We start from the raw sequence: 6,726 nt of genomic DNA, 5'->3' as shown, positions 1-6,726 counted from the left end.
TAGCTCCAGAGGTAGGAAGAGAATAATTAGCGCTCCTGTCAGCCTTCTAGTTCCTGGTGTCATTCCATTATGTAGGCCAGCTACATTTGTTGCCTTTGGCTTCTATATCTGTATTAGTCAGCTGGGGCTGCCATAACAAAATGTAGTAGACTGGATGGCTTAAACAACAGAGATTTATTTTCTCAAACTTTGAAGTTTGGAATTCCTAGATCAGGGTGCTAGCATGGTCATATTCTGGTGAGAGCTCTCTTCATGCCGTAGACAGCCAACTTCTTGCTGTGTTATCATATGGCAGAGAGAGAGATCTGGTATCTCTTCCTCTTCTTATAAGGATACTAGTCCCATTATGAGAGTTCCCCATCCCCCTCTCATGACCTTATCTAAATATAATTACCTCCAAAGGGCCCCATTTTCAAATACCGTCACATCGGGGGTTAGGACACCAACACGAATTTGTAGGGGATTCCATTCATGGCAATATCCGTGCAAAACAGACACATCCCAATTTTTGTTTAAGGTAGCTGTGATGGAAATGGTCTCAGAATCTGTATTATCACTTAGTTTCCCTGGTGATTCTGATTCTGCTTCTTTACAAATCACAGTTTGAGAAATGCTGTACCAAAAGAATGTGAAGAGCTGACTTAAAGAACCAAGATCAGGCAATAAAGGGTTAGGGCAGGGCTGGCTGGAAAGAGGGACAAAGTCCACAGTCAGGGTCAAGGCCATATCTAGGATACAGCAAGAGAGTAGTGTGGATAAAAGTGAGATAATGAGGTGTCTATAACTTACTATAGTGTGTGTTGGGGGACAGAAAGTGACCAGGCTAGCCTAAATATACAGGGTTGAGGCAGACAGATGCTAGCATTATGTAGCTCTGGTCTCTCGCTATTCAGATTTAAAATCCAAAACAAACACCTATGGCTAAAACACTATCCATTACACGAAATGAATTCACATAAACTAATCCAGAAACCTAAAAATCATTTTTAACTTCTCTCTTTATCTTCATGTATCAAATCTAAATAATATCCCAATTTTTTCAGCACTACCTTCAAAACATCCAGAATATGTCCACTTTTCTCCATCTTTACTACAACCTTGATATAACTTTATTTCTCACCCATGCTACTCTAATAGCCATCTTTTTTGTCTTCCTGCTGTCATTCTTCATCCCTTCCAAACTATTTTCCTTAGAGCATGCAGGTATATCTTTAAAAACTAAAAGTATTTTATCCCCTTTCTACTTAAAATAGTTCATCACTTCCAAATTCTCTTCAGAATAAAGCTCAATCTCTGTTTAATGGTTTTAAGTCCCTCTATGATTACTGTAGCTTTACCTCTTGAAATTTTATGCCTGGAACTTTGAGTTTCAGTAAAATTTAACTGATTATTGTTTCGTACCTGTACCATATTTCTTATTCTCATGGTTTTTTTTATATCCATGAATACATTCATGTAACCACTGCCCAGATGAAAAAAGAGAACATAACTAAATTCTCTTTATAGTAACCCATAAAATCTCTTCATGATCCCTCAACCTATTTCCTTCTGTCCAAACCTAATCATCATCATCATAGATTATTTTGGCTGTTTTTTAATTTGATATAAATGTAATATATATATAAATAACTTTATAACTTGCTTCTTTTGCTCAACATCATGTTCGTGAGATTTATCCATATTGTTGCATGTAGCAGTAGTTCACACATTCTCATTGCTATTTAGTATTCCACTGTATGAATTTGCAGCCATTTAAAAATTCATGATACTGCTTATGGGCATTTCAGTAGTTTCCACTTTGAAATTACTACAAATTAAGCTGCTATGAGCATTCTTATATATGTCTCTTGATGTATATGTGTACTCATTTCTGTTGGGGAAATGCCTAAAAGTGAATTCTATGCTTCTTTATAACTCAACCAAGTTTAGATGTCATCTCCTCTAAGAAGGCTTCTCTACTCCACAACCCCAAATTCAGTTAGTTGGTCTTCTTCTTTGTGGCCATAGGAGCCTGTGCTTAAGAGAGCACTTAACAACCTGTAATATAATCGTTTTAAAAGCACATTTCCCCCCATAGATTTTAAGCTCCTTAGGGGCAGGGACTCTTTCTTATTCTTTGTATTTCTACTACATAGCAGAGTTCCTGGCACATGGACAATCAATAATGTTTAGTAGTATATAAATATTAATGCAGTCATATAGGCAAATTGCATATTAATGGACTGATCGATATTGAAGAGTTCTGGAATTGTCTAAATAATAATTAATAAAATTTCTGAGCACCTACTGTATAACTAGACTGATGCTAGGTGATGTTGGACATGCCAAATACAGGCCTACCTCATTTTATTGCTCTTATCTTTGTTGTGCTTTGCAGATACTGCGATGTTTACATATTGAAGGCTTGTGACAACCCTGAGTCAAGCAAGTCTATAGGCTCCATTTTCCCAACAGCATTTGCTCACTTTGTGTCTCTGTATCACATTTTGAATTCTCACAATATTTCAGACTTTTTCATTACTATATATTTTTGCTATGGTGATCTGTGATCAATGATCTTTGATGTTACTGTTGAAATTGTTTTGGAGTGCCACAAACCACACCCATATGAGATGGTGAACTTAATGTTTGTGTGTTCTTACAACACCGCTGACCAGAAACTCCCCTGTCTCTCCCCCTCTCCTCAGGCCTCCCTATTCCCTGAGTTACAATATTGAAATTAGGTCAGTTAATAACCTTACAGTGGCCTCTAAGTGTTCAAGTGAAAGTATGAGTTGCAAGTCTCTCACTTTAAATCAAAAACTAGAAATGATTGAGCTTAGTGGGGAAGGCATGTCAAAAGCTGTGATAGGCTGAAAGCTAGGCCTCTTGAGTGAAATAGTTAGCCAAGTTACGAATGCAAAGGAAAAGTTTTTGATGGAAATTTAAAATGCTGCTCCAGTGAACACATGAATGATAAGAAAGTGAAGCAGCCTTATTGTTGATATGGAGAAAGTTTTAATGGCCTGGGTAGAAGATCAAATCAGTCACAATACTCCCTTAGGCTAAAGCCTAATCCAGAGCAAGGCCCTAACTCTCTTCAATTTTATGAAGGCTGAGAAAGATGAGGAAGCTGCAGAAGAAAAGTTTGAGCCAGCAGAAGTTGGTTCATGAGGCTTAAGGAAAGAAGCCATTTCCATCACATAAAAGTACAAGGAGAAGCAGCAAGTGCTGATGTAGAAGCTGCAGCAAGTTATCTGGAAGAACTAGTTACGATAATTAATGAAGGTGGCTACACTAAAAAACAGATTTTCCATTTAGACAAAACAGCCTTCTATTGAAGAAGATGCCATCTAGGACTTTTTTTTTCTTCATTTATTTTTTGGCTGTGTTGGATCTTAGCTGCGGCACGCAGGCTCTTCGTTGCAGAGCACGGGCTTCTCTCTAGTTGTGGCACGTGGGCTCCAGAGCATATGGGCTCTGTAGTTTGCAGCACGCAGGCTCTCTCACTGAGGCAAGCAAGCACAGTAGTTGTGGCGCGCAGGCTTAGTTGCCCCGCAGCATGTGGGATCTTAGTTCTCCAACCAGGGATCGAACCTGTGTCCCCTGCATTGGAATGCAATTTACCACTGGACCACCAGGGAAGTCTCCCATCTAGGACTTTTATAACTAGATAGGAGAAGTCAACGCCTGGCTTCAAAGCTTCAAAGGACAGGCTGACTCTCTTGTGAGGGGCTAATGCAGGTAGTGACTTGAAGTTGAAGCCAATGCTCATTTACCATTCTGAAAATCCTAGGGCCCTTCAGAATTATTCTAAATCTCATCTGTCTGTGCTCTATGAAACAACAGAGTTTCATCATCAACAGCACATCTGTTTACAACATCGTTGACTGAATATTTTTAAGCCCACTGTTGAGATCTATTACTCAGAAAAAAGGATTTCTTTCAAAATATTAGTGCTCATTGACAATTTACCTGGTCACCCAAGAGCTGCGTTGAAGACATACAACAAGATTAATTTTGTTTTCATGCTTGCTAACACAGTATCCATCCTGCGACTTTCAGGTCTTATGATTTAATAAATATATTTTGTAAGACTGTAGCTGTCATAGATAGTGATTCCTCTGATGGATCTGGGCAAAGTCAAATGAAAACCTTCTGGAAAGGATTTGCCATTCTAGATGCCATTAAGAACGTTCGTGATTCATGGGAAGAGGTCAAAATGCAACATTCCCAGGAGCTGGGAAGAAGTTGACTCCAACTCTCATGGATGACTTTGAGGAATTCAAGACTTCAGTAAAGGAAGTCACTGCAGATGTGGTGGAAATAGCAAGAGAACTAGAATTAGAAGGGGAGCCTGAAGATGTCACTGAATTGCTGCAATCTCAGGATAATACTTTAACAGAAGAGGAGTTGCTTCTTATGAATGTGTAAATAAAGTGGTTTCTTTAGATAGAATCTACTCCTGGTGAAGATGCTGTGAAGATTATTGAAATAATAACAAAGGATTTAGAATATTACATAAACTTAGTTGATAAAGTAGCAGCAGGGTTTGAGAAGATTGACTCCAATTTTGAAAGCATTTCTACTGTGGGTAAAATGCTATCAAACAGCATGATATTGTTCATGAAAGAAAGAAATTGTTCCTGAAAGGAAGAGTCAATCCATGTGGTAAACTTCATTGTTGTTTTATTTTAAGAAATTGCCACGGCCACCCCAGCTTTCAGCAACCACCACCCTGATCAGTCAGCGGCCATCAGCACTGAAGCAAGACCCTCCACCAGCAAACAGATTACGATTTGCTGAAGGCTCTAGTGATGGTTAGCTTTGTTTTTAGCAATACTGTATTTTTAAAGTACTGTGTGTGCATTGTTTTTTTAGATGTAATACTATTGCACACGTAATAGACTATAGTATAGTGTAAACATAACTTTTATATGCACTGGAAAACCAAAAAATTCATGTGACTAACTTTATTGTGTTATTTGCTTTATTGTGGTGGTCTGGTACTGAACCCCAAATATCTCCAAGGAATGCCTGTAACAAAAAGCAGGATTCCTGCCCTCAATAAGCATACAGTTTTGGTCAGTAGCATTAATTTATGTTGATAAGATTATCGGAAACCAATAAATAGTAAACTGTATTGTAAAATGGCTCTTAGTACAATTAGATTTCAGAGAAGGGAGAGACTGCTGAAGTTGAAGCATTTTGGAAGATGAGCTAGGATAAGTGCTTGAAGAAGGTGTGTCATGTTTAGGAAGGAACAGTGGGGGGAGGTTGAAGAATAGCACAATCATCTCAGATCTGATCAATTTAGCTTTCATATTCCTCATAATTTCTGTGGACTAAACACTGCGTTTTGGGACAGATTTGGTTTACTTTTAGACTAACAGATGCGCCTTACAGAGTCCTCCATGTCTTGCTAAGTAAATTGTCCTTTAATTTATATATGGTGGGAATCCAACTGAAGTGTTTCATGAAGGCAGGTGATAAATCTTTTGGAAGATGGTGAGGGTCTGAATTATGGCAGTAATAGTAAAAGCATTGGAGAGAGAGAAACGTGGAAAAGTCAATGAGAGGTAGAATAAATAGAACATGGTGGTACCAGGATATGGTAGTTTGTGGTACTTTTTTTTTTTTTTTTTGTGGTACGTGGGCCTCTCACTGTTGTGGCCTCTCCCGTTGTGGAGCACAGGCTCCGGACGCGCAGGCTCAGCAGCCATGGCTCACGGGCCTAGCCGCTCCGCAGCATGTGGGATCTTCCCAGACCGGGGCACGAACCCGTGTCCCCTGCATCGGCAGGTGGACTCAACCACTGTGCCACCAGGGAAGCCCTGTGGTGCTTTTTAATGAAGCAAACGGACATCATGGAAACACTTTTGAAAGAAATATGGTGCTTTGCTAGCTTGTGGCCCAAAATATTTCAGTGGAACATGGCAATATGTAATTATTTTTAATACTGATGTTCTTCTTGTAAGTATGAAAACATCTTTTAGATCTTGCTAAAGTTTGACAACATAATTCTTACATTGAAATGTTGCTATGCTGTATTAAAAGAAAAAAAACTGGGCTTCCCTAGTGGCACAGTGGTTAGGGGTCCACCTGCCAATGCAGGGTACACGGATTTGAGCCCTGGTCTGGGAAGATCCCACATGCCATGGAGCAACTAAGCCTGTGTGCCACTACTACTGAACCTGCACTCTAGAGCCCGCGAGCCACAACTACTGAGCCCGCATGCCACAACTACTGCAACTGTGCGCCTAGAGCCCGTGCTCTGCAACGAGAGAAGCCACCGCAATAAGAAGCCCATGCACGGCGATGAAGAATAGCCCCCGCTCACCACAACTAGAGAAGGCCTGTGTGCAGCAACGAAGACCCAATGCAACCAAAAAATAAATAAATAAAATAAATAAATCTATAAAATATAAATTTTAAAAAAATAAAAGAAAAATCTTGCACTGAAGTCTCATCAAAGGCTTTATGAGTTATTTATTCATGTATCTGGGACACCTTTGTACTTTGGAATGAAGAAGCAACAGGCAGTTTTCATCAACAGATTGAGAAAGGTCTCTATAAACCAGGAGTTCTTAAGCTTTAAGAACTGTGATCACCTAAGATGAATCTAAGGCTACTGTCTTAGTAGTAGTTTCTCACCATGGCTGCACGTGAGAATCACAGGGGCAGGGATGGGCTTTGAAAATGCTATTGCCTAGGCCACCTCTGTAGATTCTTATGTGGGGCCTGGAC

At 39.5% G+C, this 6,726-nt stretch overlaps 1 pseudogene; it reads left to right on the top strand.

Moving 5' to 3' along the window:
- The first annotated feature begins 223 nt into the window (after positions 1-223).
- LOC113612453 (tigger transposable element-derived protein 1-like) lies at positions 224-4,804 on the top strand (annotated as a pseudogene).
- Positions 4,805-6,726: the final 1,922 nt, after the last annotated feature.

Source organism: Aethalodelphis obliquidens, unplaced genomic scaffold (genome assembly GCF_003676395.1).
Source record: "Aethalodelphis obliquidens isolate GAN/ISIS:26980383/991018 unplaced genomic scaffold, ASM367639v1 scaffold77, whole genome shotgun sequence".
Taxonomy (NCBI): Eukaryota; Metazoa; Chordata; class Mammalia; order Artiodactyla; family Delphinidae; genus Aethalodelphis; species Aethalodelphis obliquidens.
Note: the sequence above shows the minus strand (reverse complement) of the source record. Positions and strands in the feature narration are given on the sequence as shown.